Here is a 13,885-nt window from a genome sequence, read left to right on the forward strand (position 1 = left end):
ATGTTGAAGTGATTTTTCCAGAATTCTCTGAGTGTTGATTCTGTGTCAGAGGTCATTTCAAAACAGCTTTGAAACAGTGCTTTGGTGTAGAGTTTCTTAAAGTTCGAAATGACCTACTGGTCCATGAGTCGAGGAGGATGAGAGGAGTCGTGTTGGGGACAGGAACTTCATTGCGATAAAATCAAACTCCTCCACCAACTCGTCCTCCACGCCTGCAGGGTGAGCAGGAGCATTGTCCATCACAAGAAGGCATTTTAATGGCAATTTGTTTTCTTGAAGGTATTTTCTCACATTTGGGGAAAAGATTTCATGGATCCACTGAATAAAAAATTGCCTGGTTACCCAAGCTTTACTATTAGCACCACTCGTGTCAGGGTTTTTAAACAGGTCATTATGTAATCGCCTCGCTTTTTCACAAATTACAGCCTAAGAAACACTATCACTGGCGCTAACTGTTTCTCGTTTATCCAAATCAGCAACAGTTTTTCCACTTCTTCAATCGTATGGGATCTTTGTTTAGTAAGAACTTTCACTCCTTTTGCAGCATCAGCTCCCTTGATTGATATCAACGATATCAATCAAGGGAGCTTTGGTACCATGGTGGGGTTATTTAATAATAATTTATAAAAGCAAAAATAGCAAAACACAAAGAAAATCAAGAAAAGGCATTGCCAATTCGAGCAAGTGTCTAGATTGAGAGGAGGCTGCGGCGTAAGTGACGCTCTCCCACCGTACATCTCAGCCCGGAGATCACGTGGTTGCCGGTTTGCTTATTCGGGAACCAAGATTCTGTTCAGAAACCGATGCGTTTTTGGTTCGGAAAATCCGATTTGTTAGAGATGAGAGGCGTTCGACAACCGAGGTTGTTCCACTGTATATCCTAAAAGAAAAAGAACAAATTATTACAACTTGATGAAACATGGCGATAAAAGCGTTTTAAGATATGTTCTTTCTTGTGGTTATATCAGTTGCTTTTTGTTCTAATTTTTTATCAGAACTTTCCAGCCCTCTTCGTACATAGTACAGTTCCTATGGCGGTATCTTGTCTTCATGAACTTATCCATCAACTAAAGACATGTCCATATATCTATTACATGCTATCATATTGAACTAGCAATGCTTGAATCACATTCTTCAATGATGACAAAAGAATATAGACTAGGGGTAGCTACCAAACAACAATATTGTATGATGTATATCAGAAAGGATAATATCAACACGGGCGACATATCCGAAAGAAAAAAGTGATAGGTGCGAATCTATTCTAGACTCAGGAACCTCTCATTTTGCGTTCATATTCGTGTAGTTAAAAATGCATCAGACTGCGTACTTCTAATTTTGTAACAAGTCTCGTCTTAGAAACTTTGTTTTGTCTTAGCATGTTGGATTTAGTAAGGAATTTGATACAATGAGAACTTTGCTTGATCTGTAAACTAAATAATGTTCTCCTTTCTGTATTTTGTTTATTTTTCGTAATGCAGGATGAAGAAAAATGAACTGGGAGGGGAATAAATAATTTACCAGAAAAGTAAAGTAAATGGCCTCCAGAATAGCATTTACACTCTTTGGTGAACTTAAAAAAAATATAACATAAAATTAGTATACTATTTAAGTTCAATGAATTTAATGTAATAAGCAAGCGTATTGGTTCAAGAATGGAGTAAATTATTATTATTATTATTATTATTATTATTATTATTATTATTATTATTATTATTATTATTATTATTATTATTATTAGTTTATTCACATAATTGATACACAGTCAAAAAAAGATATCGTTTAAATAAAAATTTGACTGGTGATTCATAACAATTCAGATTCTATCCAAGAATCTGAGAATAGTCTGAAAGGAAGCGTCGTAAAATATGGACTGTTCCAAGTAATGCTGTTTTTTGTAGGTTATATGGGGTCACTTCGTTAATGTTTAATTGCTGTAAATAGTTGGACAGCTTCTTTGAAATTGCACCAAGTGCATCGATAACTATTGGGATCACTTTGGTGTGTTTAAGCCACAGTCGGCCAACTGTGGCTTAGAATTTCGAGATCTGGCAATTGACAAGATCAATTGCCAGATCTCGAAATTTAGTAATTTTTTCCAGTTCTTTGTTGTTAATGTTGTTATCACTGGGTACTGCGATATCAATAATCCAAACCTGTCGATGTTCGATAAGTGTGATATCAGGTCTATTATATTCCAAATGCCAATCAGTTTGTATTCTAAAGTCCCAGAGAATTTTTGCTGTTTCGTTTTCCAATACTGTCTCTATTTTATGCTGCCATCCACCAGTTATCAGAAGTAGGAAAGGCATATTTTTTGCATACATGCCAATGAATTATTTTGGCCACTTGATCATGGCGGTATTATTTATAGTCAGTTTGAGTTATTTTGCTGCAGGCACTGATTAGATGTTCTTCAGTCTCATCTTTCTGATTGCATAATCTGCATTTGCTGTTATCATTGATGTTCAAATTTTTTGCTTTGATTGCATTAGTTTGTAATGCCTGTTCTTGAGCTGCTAGAATAAACCCTTCTGTTTCTTTTTTAATGTATCCGTATTGCAGCCATTGCCACGTCTTCTTCTTCTTATTATTATTATTATTTTCACAGTGGCTAAAATACGGGTTTTAAATTCATATGCTGTAAGATTTCAATGGATTTATAAGACCCTCTTGGTAAACCCGTTTAGTAGAATTGTTTAGGGATTTCGTAGGATTCCCCCGCTTCTCCTAAGAGTGTTTTACATTGAGCTTGATAAATTCCTCATAAGAGGGTTACACACGATGTTACACCACTGAGTATTTATTTATATTTATTTTTTCTCTTAAACAATGAAGTTCAATTGGTTCCGATCCTTGGACAGATGCGTGAGGGAACTCATTTTCTTGCCAATATATAATGAAATATCGTTACCACATCCTCATTTCAACTATTTCACAAATAAAAGCAACTTGAAATTATCTTTATATATTTTTCTTTTTCCGCCTTAGGTCTCAAATCTGACATATTTATTGCAACACATCTTTCTATTGTCTTCATAATCTTCCAACTGGTCTATTATTTGGTTTCTATTTTTCTGTTTGACTGATTTTTTTTTTTTTTTTTTTTGCATTCTGTTGGTATTCTTTTGTCATTCCTGTTTGCTATCGATTCATTCACTTGTTTTAAAGCACATTTTTGTCTAATTCCATTCTTCAGTTTCATTATTATAATACCTCATTGCACAATTTATCTCTGTATAAATCTTTGAAAGGTTTTGCTATCTGTTTTTATTCATACTATCGAATGCTTTGTATAGATCTATAAAACATGAAAACCGGAGTGTTATAGTTATAATCTATTGCTCAAATTAAGTGAATATTGAATCCAACATCATTTCAAAGCCGAATAGAAAAACTAAAAGAGTTTCGTGCCGAATATAGAAACTATAAATGTTTCGGCGGATCCAAGCGTACCTTTCATGACAGGGGCAACTCGTAGTAAAGGTAGAACAAGCTCCGATCACTATCCTTAGTATTTACCATAATGTAAAACATGTCTCCTAGCGGACATGTATGATGTTATACATGATGGGGGAGGGGTCACTACCTAGCCCGGTCTCGTCAGTGGGAGCTAGACCCAGATGTATGTATATGTAAATACTCAGGTTGTAGTGATGCAGAGTTTTAATACTTTACATACGAGTTCCCAAAATAGGTGTCACGTCACAAAAGGCACCATGAATTACTGAAATAAGAGAGCCAAAACGCCGAAATTTTTATAGTTTCTATATTCAGCAAGAAACTCATGTAGTTTCTCTATCCGGCTTTGAAATAATGTTGGATTCAACATCCACTTAATTTGAATAATTGTGCATCGCCGAAGGCTTTTGACTCTCTTATTTCAGTATAACCTATTGCTTTTTGTATTACGGTAGCTGTTTTATTGCAAATATTGCATCTGCGCAGGATCTTCCAGATCTGAAATCTTGTTCATGATTGAATATTAGATTCAAATATTTATTGCACTGTGATATATTTTTATTTTTAAAAATCCAATAATCATTTTTTCAGAAATTTTTACTCCAAAATAATCATAATTTTTTAGAGAAATATTATAGATATAAACTTGTTATCTAAAATTCTAAAAAGAACTGGGCAATGGACTGAGTCCTTGACTCTTTATCCCGTCATCTGAATGAAGAAAATCTGTGTGGATGGGGTGTTATTGAGCTAAAAGCTCTAGTCATGTCTGGGTAACGGCAATAGCTGAGCCTCAGTTAAAGCTTCATTGTCTACAGCATTGCTATCCACTACCCTGGAAATCATAAAAGGGACTGGGTGTTCAGTCCCATTTAAAATGATTATAAACATTTTATGGTGTATTAAGAAATACTACAAATCAATGCTAAAAAAAGAAAATAAAGAAATTTTAATATTTACATATTAAAATAAATTATAGTAAAATTTAATATATAGAAAAAAATTTTAATATTTAAAGAAAAACATTAAATATAATGACTTTTAGTTAATTCTAAATATAATTTTACATAATATTTCTTTTATCATTTTTGCTAAACCGTGATTTTTTAAAAAAAAATAACAATAACACTATTATATAAAATATTACGGGTGAATGACCTTGAAATTCAACATCGAGATCATCGATGTTGAATTTCAACCTCGATGATCTCCAAATCGCCATACGCGAAAGAACTTGATTCATTTCTTTTTCTGACACAACTAAAAATAACATAGCTTCGTTGCAAAATAAAGAAATAATTCCACTGCAAAGTTGCATTATTTTAATCTCCAATTTTAGTGCTTTCGATACAAAAAATTTGAGTTGTAGCTATAACGTAATAAAATAACAAATATAATTTTATTGGCCCATTTTAATTGCTTCTTCAAAATAGTCACCTTAGATTCGTTTACTGTTGACTAATTAGGATATTTAATGACTCTTTTAAAATAATAGTTACTGAACTTTATGATTTCAGATCAGCAATCATCGTTTTGAGAACAAGTGAAGAGGGTCTTTTAGTTTTTGCCACTTCCGACCACCATTAAACAACATACGTGTCAGATAGGGAAGATGAAAATCGGATATATACTTTTTTAGGACAACTGGAATGAATTTTCAAAGGACCAATGATTCAATATGATCTCTACTGAGATCAGATATGGTAGTTTATGCAACAATTTAGCTGAGCAATATCGCTATAAAAATAAAACTTTTTTTTATGCGAATATGACGTAACGCTTCTATGTTTTAATCACAACGATAGGTTCTGCTTGCGTATACCAGGTGGTTGATGATAACATGTATGTTATGAAATGTCATTCATAGAAGTAGATTGTAGTAGAACCAGTATACCCCGATTGCATTAATTATACGACTATCATCGTCATTTTATTCTACAGTGGTCTACCTGTCTGGTTAATAGTTTTGAACTTACTGCAGAACCATAAATTCTCTTCGACCTTGAGTTGCTCATATTGTCCAGACTTTTTTATATCTCGCGGCTATATTTGGAAAACTTGTCAAACAAACAGCTTCATCATCATCCGAAACTATCAATCCCTCATAAAGATGAATGGACCGGAAGTGTGCGATCTCAGCAGGTGATTTGCTCTGCACTTTCTTCGCTTGTAAAGACAAACAGCATGACATTTATTGTTCGGTTCTTTACTTGATTAAAACGATGCGAGCCGCTAAACCTTTTGCTTTCGGTCGACCTTCGATGTACACAGATGAATCGCTAAGCATCTCAACAGCCGTAGGCATCCCGCCACACACACACACACACACACACACCTGTTTCTCGCAGCTGAATCGTCGGAACAACACGTGTTTGACGCCGCAGGTGGAAAGGATGAGAAGGTCAAGACATTATCGTTCATTTCTTGCAAGGTCTGACAGGCGAGAGATCCCCGAGGGTATTCGTGAGGCCCGATTGTAATACGATCATGGCGGAGCAAGAAGCCGTTAAGCATTTAATAGGTAATTTGGACACAATAAACACGTTCGGCAACGTCTGGCGTGGATCATCCACGATCCCTTTGTTACTGTTAGAAGATGCCGTATCGAAGCCACGAGGTGGCACGTGCTACGCAATTAACCCTTCTGGCTAAACAATGCATTCTGGTTTTTTGTCAAACGTGTTTACGCCTTGTGTCCAGAGGATGAGTTACTTAATCGCTTGACAAAGTGGAGGTACTTGGTAACTGTAGTTCGACGAGTCCTTTAATTTTCTTCTCCGGGGTTTGTCCGATGGGATAACGGAAAGTTCCATCAGTCCATTTGGAGCAGGGTTATTGGTCAGGATCTCTCGAGGAGCGGTGGAAGGTTTTTTTTTTTTTCATTTTTTTTATTCCTTTTGTTTCTGGTTTACGTCCATTTCATGTTCAAGTGTTTAGAAATGTTTAATCTGAAATGTATTAGATTCCTTGGTTTGAAGCACGCTCAAACTTGCCTCTTCTGTGAAGGCTCTTCACTCTATTTTCAACTTCCTCTTTCCTATCTTTCAACACATTTTCTTACCTACTTGACAAACCTTTCAAAGCTGGCTTCATAAAGTTCTTGGATTTGTTTTTCGGAACCATTTTCACTCTCTGCTTTGACTTTACTTATTAATTTTCAATACTGAAATGAGATGCGACTCCATTTTAGGATATATTCAAAAGTACGTATAGGGAGGCTATTCCACGGATTCAAATCCGAAGTCTTCTCGCTGTCACCATGCAAAAGCAATGCATGAACACGATTAAGTCGTTAACTTTCTCAAGATCTTCACTTAGCTTTCTGAATATATTGTCACTCTCCAATTCTGGGAAGCCTCAGTAGCTAAGTTGGTTTGGACAGAGTCCTTCGGTTGAAAAGACGGTTCCAATTCCGTGTATGACAATAAGAATATAAGAATCTTTATCAGGGATTTTCAACTAAGGTCTCATAAGGAGGAGAAGGGTTTTCTCATCAGAAAAACCAAAAACCACTTTATTCTATAATAATTCCTTTTACAATAGCAGCGCTACCTCACCAACCGTTAGATTAAGGAGAAACACAACACACATCTAGAGCTGATGAATGAAACCTTCGCTGTCCTAAAAGACAGTCAACTACCCCTTTCCGGTGGCACATTGAGAGTATTTACATGTACAGTTGCTTCACCATAAAACTTGCAATGTGCAACCTCAGATATTACATATTACTTTAGAAACACATCTTATACTTTGAGAAACTTCATCGGAAAGAATGAATACGTATATATTATACTGGATCACACAAAATGAACACAAGTCTTGTAGATCAAAATCTGATTCAAGTCGTTATATCATTAGTAAGTCTGACATATCATCTTTCATATTCCATTTTGCTCCCATCGAATTGGGTGGTAAGAGAACGTTCTCTTTTTTTTTTTTTTTTTTTGTTGCATTGAGTTGGCTACCATACAATCTTCGATTCCTTAAACTTTGTTTATATTCTGTGGTATGCTATAAAACATTTTGGTTTCTTGCCATATCGTAAGTTTATTTTTTGTGGTTTTAAAAGATTTAGTTTTTGTAGCCTCAATTCTTTTCCTGCATCTATTGTGTGTTTCGTTTTTCTGTTTTCTATACCTGCCAGTGTGATTACTGTAGGCAAATAGACCACCGAAAGAGCAACACATTCTGTACTTTCCCTGGTGTTTTATGTGAAGGTAAGTAGAAAGGTTGCTAAGTGATCTAAGTATAAACACTTCTTTCTTAAATGAAGCAAATGTCAATGCGATTTCATATTTATTTTATATTTTTATAAGTGTATTCTTGTATTTTTATTTTTAATAATAAAAATAAAAATACCTTGGAGATGGATCGAGTCCTTGACTCTTTATCCCTTCATATGATTGAAGAAAATCTGTATGGATGGGATGTTCTTGAGCTAAAAGCTCTAGTCATGGCTTGGTATTCCAGGGCAAAGCATCCACAGACAAAGCCCTCACCGGGCCATGCCGAAGATCACCCTCCCCGAAGACTCAAAATGCTCTCTCAGGGCAATCCCCCCTAAATTTAAGCCCCCCCCCCTCACCAGAGCAAAATTTCGGAAGAAATCTAAGAGAGAGAAACTCAGCGTCCCAGGCTAACCGCAATGCCGAGCCTCAGTTAGAACTTCATTGGCTACTGTATAAATAAAGCCGTCTCTAAAAATTAGGACGATCCCTAGACCACTCAATAGTGGCCGAAAGACCGTCCAACTCAGAGTTGGCTCCACTCAGTGACGGGCTTCCCGACCACCAAGCAGAACCGCTCATATTCCAGGGAAAAGCATCCACTGACACAGCCCCTCATCGGGCCATGCCGGAGAACACTCTCCCCGGAGACTCAAAATGCTCTCTCATGCAAACCCCCCCTCACCGGGAGCAAACCCAAGAGAATGAAACTCAGCGTCTCAGGGGGTAACAGCAACAGCCGAGTCTCAGTTCAAACTTCATTGGCTACAGAATTGCCCGTCCCCATTCTCCCTTTTAGCATTCTTGCATGGTAGGGAGATGGCATCTTTATAGCTGGAATATCTGCGTATCATTATGGACGGTATATTTAGTATCTGTTTGTTACTTGATTGTTATATCCCCCCCCACTTTTTTTTTTTAAAATAATAAGATGTCTTTAATATATTATAATTTCTCTTTTTATTTATTTGTATCTCTGGGAATAATGTAAGCTCGGTCTTTTAAATCGCTTAGTGTTTGGAATTATTGTGATTGTTTTGGATCTGCACATTTAAATAAAATATAAACAAGATAAAAGAGAATTTTAGAAATAAATCTAGCCAACATCGAAATTAAAGTATTGCTGAATAGCCCATGAAGCCATCCATATAACACGGACATCTACAGAACTTCGTTAACACGTTCACCTACCTCACTCCTGCATCCCATAGACCAGGGTATTATTGCTGCCTTCAAGGCATATTATTAAGAATTATTTTTGCTTAGGCTATTGATGCTACCGAAAGTTAGAAATATATGTTCGTACATTAATAGAATTCGACAAAACCTCACAAGAGATTAATCACAAGATAGTACTGCTAGCTAAAGATTTGTAATTAAAATGTAGAGTACTTAGTTGTTAAAAATAATGGACTGTTAGAGGGATCGCATTTCCTCTTTAGTTTTGAAAGTACAACATTTTCAGAATTTTCTCCAAAGCTTTTATGATCAGATTTCGTGTTCCAATTTATTTATTTATGTGTTTGTTTTTTAAAGCAAATCATTCCATTTATTTCCTAATTGCTATACGTACTGTTCCATAATATGAGATATTTTGAACATGTAGACCCGCGATAGTCGACCTGAATACGATTCTTCCTCAAGTTTCAAGTCTCGTTTTGAACAAAACACCGAAAACAGATTAAGCGCGCGATATGTTCTTACTCAGAGTCTAGCTTACACTAACGTGATAAAAGAAAAAAAATATAAATATACTCTACGACGATTATTAGCAGCACTTAGCTGGTTGAATTATTTCTTTATGCCTGTCGATTTTGTTCCAAGGCTAGTTTGTTTCTATGTTTTCATTTTCCATAAAACACCTTATTATAAGTTAGTTCTTCTATTCTCAAGTTTTTGCTTTGCAATGCACATGAACGAAAATTGTAATAAAAGCAGTAAATGTTATAATACATGGGTTAACCTGTTGGTGAATTTTCCTTGTATCAATGTTAATCACCAAGCGGTATCTTAATGAAAGATTTGCATATCTTCTTTATATATCAGTAATACTACGAAAGAGACTCTAAAAATTCTTTTTTACATCCAGTTATACTTATACATATTTTTACATATCTATCAGTAATCTATTAGATATTTTTGCATATATATATTTTGTGAGTTCAACGTATCTCATCATTGGCCTGTGGAGTAAGATAGGCTGAGATTCAGCAGATAGTAGTAGAGGAAATAAAGATAGAGTGCATAGTAGTAGAGTAGATGAAAGAGGCTTCAGCTGACATGTTTTAGCTATTGACCCCCCAGGGGTGCTTCTAAAACGGTCGTTGATTTTTCACTTTTGAAAAGAAAAAATACTGAAAAGGAAAAAAAAGGAGAGACTAAGCAAATTTAACAAGTGTAAATAAATCTAAAGACTATGTGGAAGACAATTCTATAGAGGAATGAGTGTGACGAGCAAACCTAGAACAGTATAACCAGGAAAAGAAGGGAGATGACCTGATCCGGAAGACCCCGCCCTGAAAAGGACTTGGGACCATCTCGATGTTGGCCTTCAGTCCGGGTTTGTTCAGGTCAACCCCAACCTGGGGACAGAAAAACTTTCAACTGCGAAAGGACTAGACATTCCTGTGGGTTAAACGCTGATCAGGAAGGAAGATCGAGATAGCGTCAACACCTACAACTTGAAGGTGTTATAGGTGCAGACACAACCGGATCCCCCCCCCCCCCCTGTATGATCTGGCAGATGGTTGGTGGGTCGCACCATCTCCTCAGGAACCGCTCTTCACCCCGTAAGTACCTTTCCTGCTCCAGGAAGCGGCGGAAATAGGCTGAAAGACAGTTCCTAACACGGAGATAGATGCGATCCTCCTCGTTAAGAAGGTGTTTTTTCCTGATTTTCCAAATGTGATGTTTAATCACATTTATTAGGAAAATCAGGTGTTTCTTGTTTTTGGTTAATGGAGAAGGAAACTGTAGAAAGACTATTTCGGCGAATGTGAGCGCTGGGATCGCAAGCACCTCAGTCAGTCTGTGCCAAACACACTGTACTGGCGGGCAGTGAAAGAAGAAGTGCCCTACGGTTTCTACCGCGCCGCAGAAGGGGTTGCACGGTCGCGAGCTGTAGGCTGATTTTACCAGTTTCACCGGGAGTCTGCCGTAGGCGATTCTCCAGGCTAAGTCCCGGTGAAATGGTTGTCCCCAGCTGTTTTTTATGTTGGTGAACAGCATCTCTTCGTTTGTGCCCAGATCGAGATTTTCCCAGTCAAAGTTGTCAAAAATTTTCCAGTACAGCTTGTTTGGGCTGAGCTGAAGTACTCGAATTCCATCCGTTCCCATTTTTTTGAAAAGTTTGCATATTGTGTAGTACCACTCTGGTACCGTCTCCGCACATGGTCTGGCGTGGCCAGTGGTCCCGAAGTAGGGTAGGAAAAATCCTAAGAAGTATTTAATCAGATTTATCAGTAATCTATTAGATATACTTAAATAACAATAAAATTATAATCCTTATAATAAGGACTGGGCTTAAAGGGGCGAAGCAAGAGTGCTTTTCATCTTCTCCGTTATCTGTAGAGGACAGTGTAGGGATAAGGTGTTATTGAGCTATTAAAGCTCTGGTCATGGCAGGAGGGTAACAGCAATAGCCGAGCCTCAGTTAGAACTTCATTGGCTACAGCATCGCAATCCGTTACCCTCCAAGGGGGATTGAATGAATCAATCACCGCATCTCACGGTCGATAATTGGATTCTAATTCTAATTCTTCCCTCTCGGTCGATAATTAATTTCTAAGAAAAGATTATACTTTCATAATGAAATTATTAAAAAGGTGTATTATTAAAATAAATTAATCATTTTAAAATTTAAATAATTAATTAAAAATAATTATAATTTATATTTTTTATGATTTTCCACATTTTTTATTAAAATATAATTACATTTTTCGAAATAAATGCCATTTTTCAGAATTTTTATTATTTTATCTTTTCAGTCCTTTTATTATTGTTATGCTCAATCGCTTCATTTATTGTTATAATTTGTTGAAATATTCGGACATTTCGATTGCTTATGAGAACAACAGAATGGAATAGTTCAAACTCGGAACGTATAGCCAATATAATTATTCTTCATTCATTGATTGAAAAATGAGTTTTTATTTTTATATTTTTATATGACTGCAAACATTAACCACCCGGAAGATTTATTGCGTAACTATTTTCATCTGTTTCAATAGACATACTGTAGCTGCGATATACACGTATTAATAATACAATATATATAATCTAGCGATGTAAGACAATCAAAGGATTTTATATATCAATATAAATTAACGTCTTCTAAGAAATATTTCTTAATAGGCATATTTTTGAATTTGCACTTTTGCTTGGTTACATGTATCGTCCAACCCATATTCTATTTGTGTACATAATTTATTATTTTTTGTTTGCATTATTTTAATAGTTATTTTAAATTGCATTAGGTTTATATTCCATAAAGAATACCTTCATTTATTACGACTCAGAATATTATAGTATGCAATTTTTACAAAACAAAACAATAATAATCATAATCATATTTTGCGCTTTTTTATCTCATTGTACTTTCATGACAGTTATACTCGGGAATGATGTATTCCGATAGACAGGATTTAGAGTAACAATAGGTCATAAGAAAGCGGCGGAGGACTAATTTTGTAGTCCTCCGTACAGGAGGACTACAAAATCTTACGATTTTCGAATCATAAAATATTACGCAAAAATAATTAACCAGAAGACTAACTTTAAATAACACATAATTTATAAAATGAATAAATTATGTTTAATTTTATCTTTACTATCTTATTTTATCTTTATAATAAAGTTTTCATGCAAGTTTATTATATAATTTTAGATTAAACCTAATATACCAAATTTTATTCCACATATCTTTATACCTTTATGATTTTTTTCCCTTTGATTGAGTGCTATAAATTCTTAAAGACACTTTTTTAGAAAATCTGAAATAATGGATTTCTTTTCTATTTTACATTTTGTATTTTCACTATAATGTATAATGTATGTATATACATATACATAGTTGAGAAGCACAAATACTAACCGCTAATAATATTGCAAACAAGTCCATTCACCAAGCAATAGAATATTAGTCTTCTATAGTGACATCGGTAGCTTAGTCGGTATAGAAGAAGCCCTTTGGTTGGAAAAACCTGTGTTCGATTCTCGTCAGTGACTTGAGGAACCTTTATCTGGTCTCTTTGGACTAAAGGTGAATTAATCGGTCTCATACGGAGATGGAGGATTTTTCTCCTGCTAACTCGAGTTTTTCATCCCTCAAAACAGGCAAACCGGTCTTGTGAATACACACACACATATATATATATATATATACTACGGGAAACCACCTTGCTGATAATCTTTTCCCTAGTATGGTAGCATATAGCTACCCCCACCAGCCGTATGGCTGAGAAATATTATAGAATAGAAATAATCACATCATCATGATAGCAACTTCATTCAACTGTTTTTGCCTTATGTTCTACGGATTCATTCCATTTTTTATCGTTTGTAAAAGATACATTTGTATAATTTTGACTATTTTGTAAAATTAGGCCAAATTCTATTGATTTTTTATTAAAATTAAGAATAAAAAAATTATATACCGAAAACATCAAATTCCATTTAAAATTTATTCAAAGAAGAGATTGTACATAATAAGCTTCAAACAAAAAAAAGTTTATAACTGTATATATCGCTGATATAATATAATACATGACAGCATATATCGCTTTAAGAATCTTTACCTTATGATACGAATAACGAATAACATTTCTGGCTAGATGGGTGAAGCAAAATTGCTTTTCGTATTCCCCTTTGTCTGAAATGAAAAACTTTGAATGGAGTGTTTATGAGTCATGCTCGCCCAGTGAAATTAGTTGTGTTCAGCTGCACTTAAGATATATTTTGGCCTTTTATATTTGTGGCTTTCCGCTTCATTATATTCCGAAGCTTCCTTGATCAACGGGTTTGGGTGGTTGCTACTCTTGGTAAAGAACACTGCTAGATCTAAAAGAAGGGAAGAGATGTAAAGAATGTTGACTTCTCTATGGATCTGGGTGTTTCTGATAAACCAAGGGGCATCCAGAATCATTCTCAGGTACTTATTCTGCAATCTCTGTAGTTTTAGAATATTTGTATTTGGGGTG

The sequence above is a fragment of the Typopeltis vanoorti genome, chromosome 14 (assembly GCF_054136105.1).
Source record: "Typopeltis vanoorti isolate ZY-2024b chromosome 14, IOZ_Tvanoo_1.0, whole genome shotgun sequence".
In the NCBI taxonomy this organism is placed as follows: Eukaryota; Metazoa; Arthropoda; class Arachnida; order Uropygi; family Thelyphonidae; genus Typopeltis; species Typopeltis vanoorti.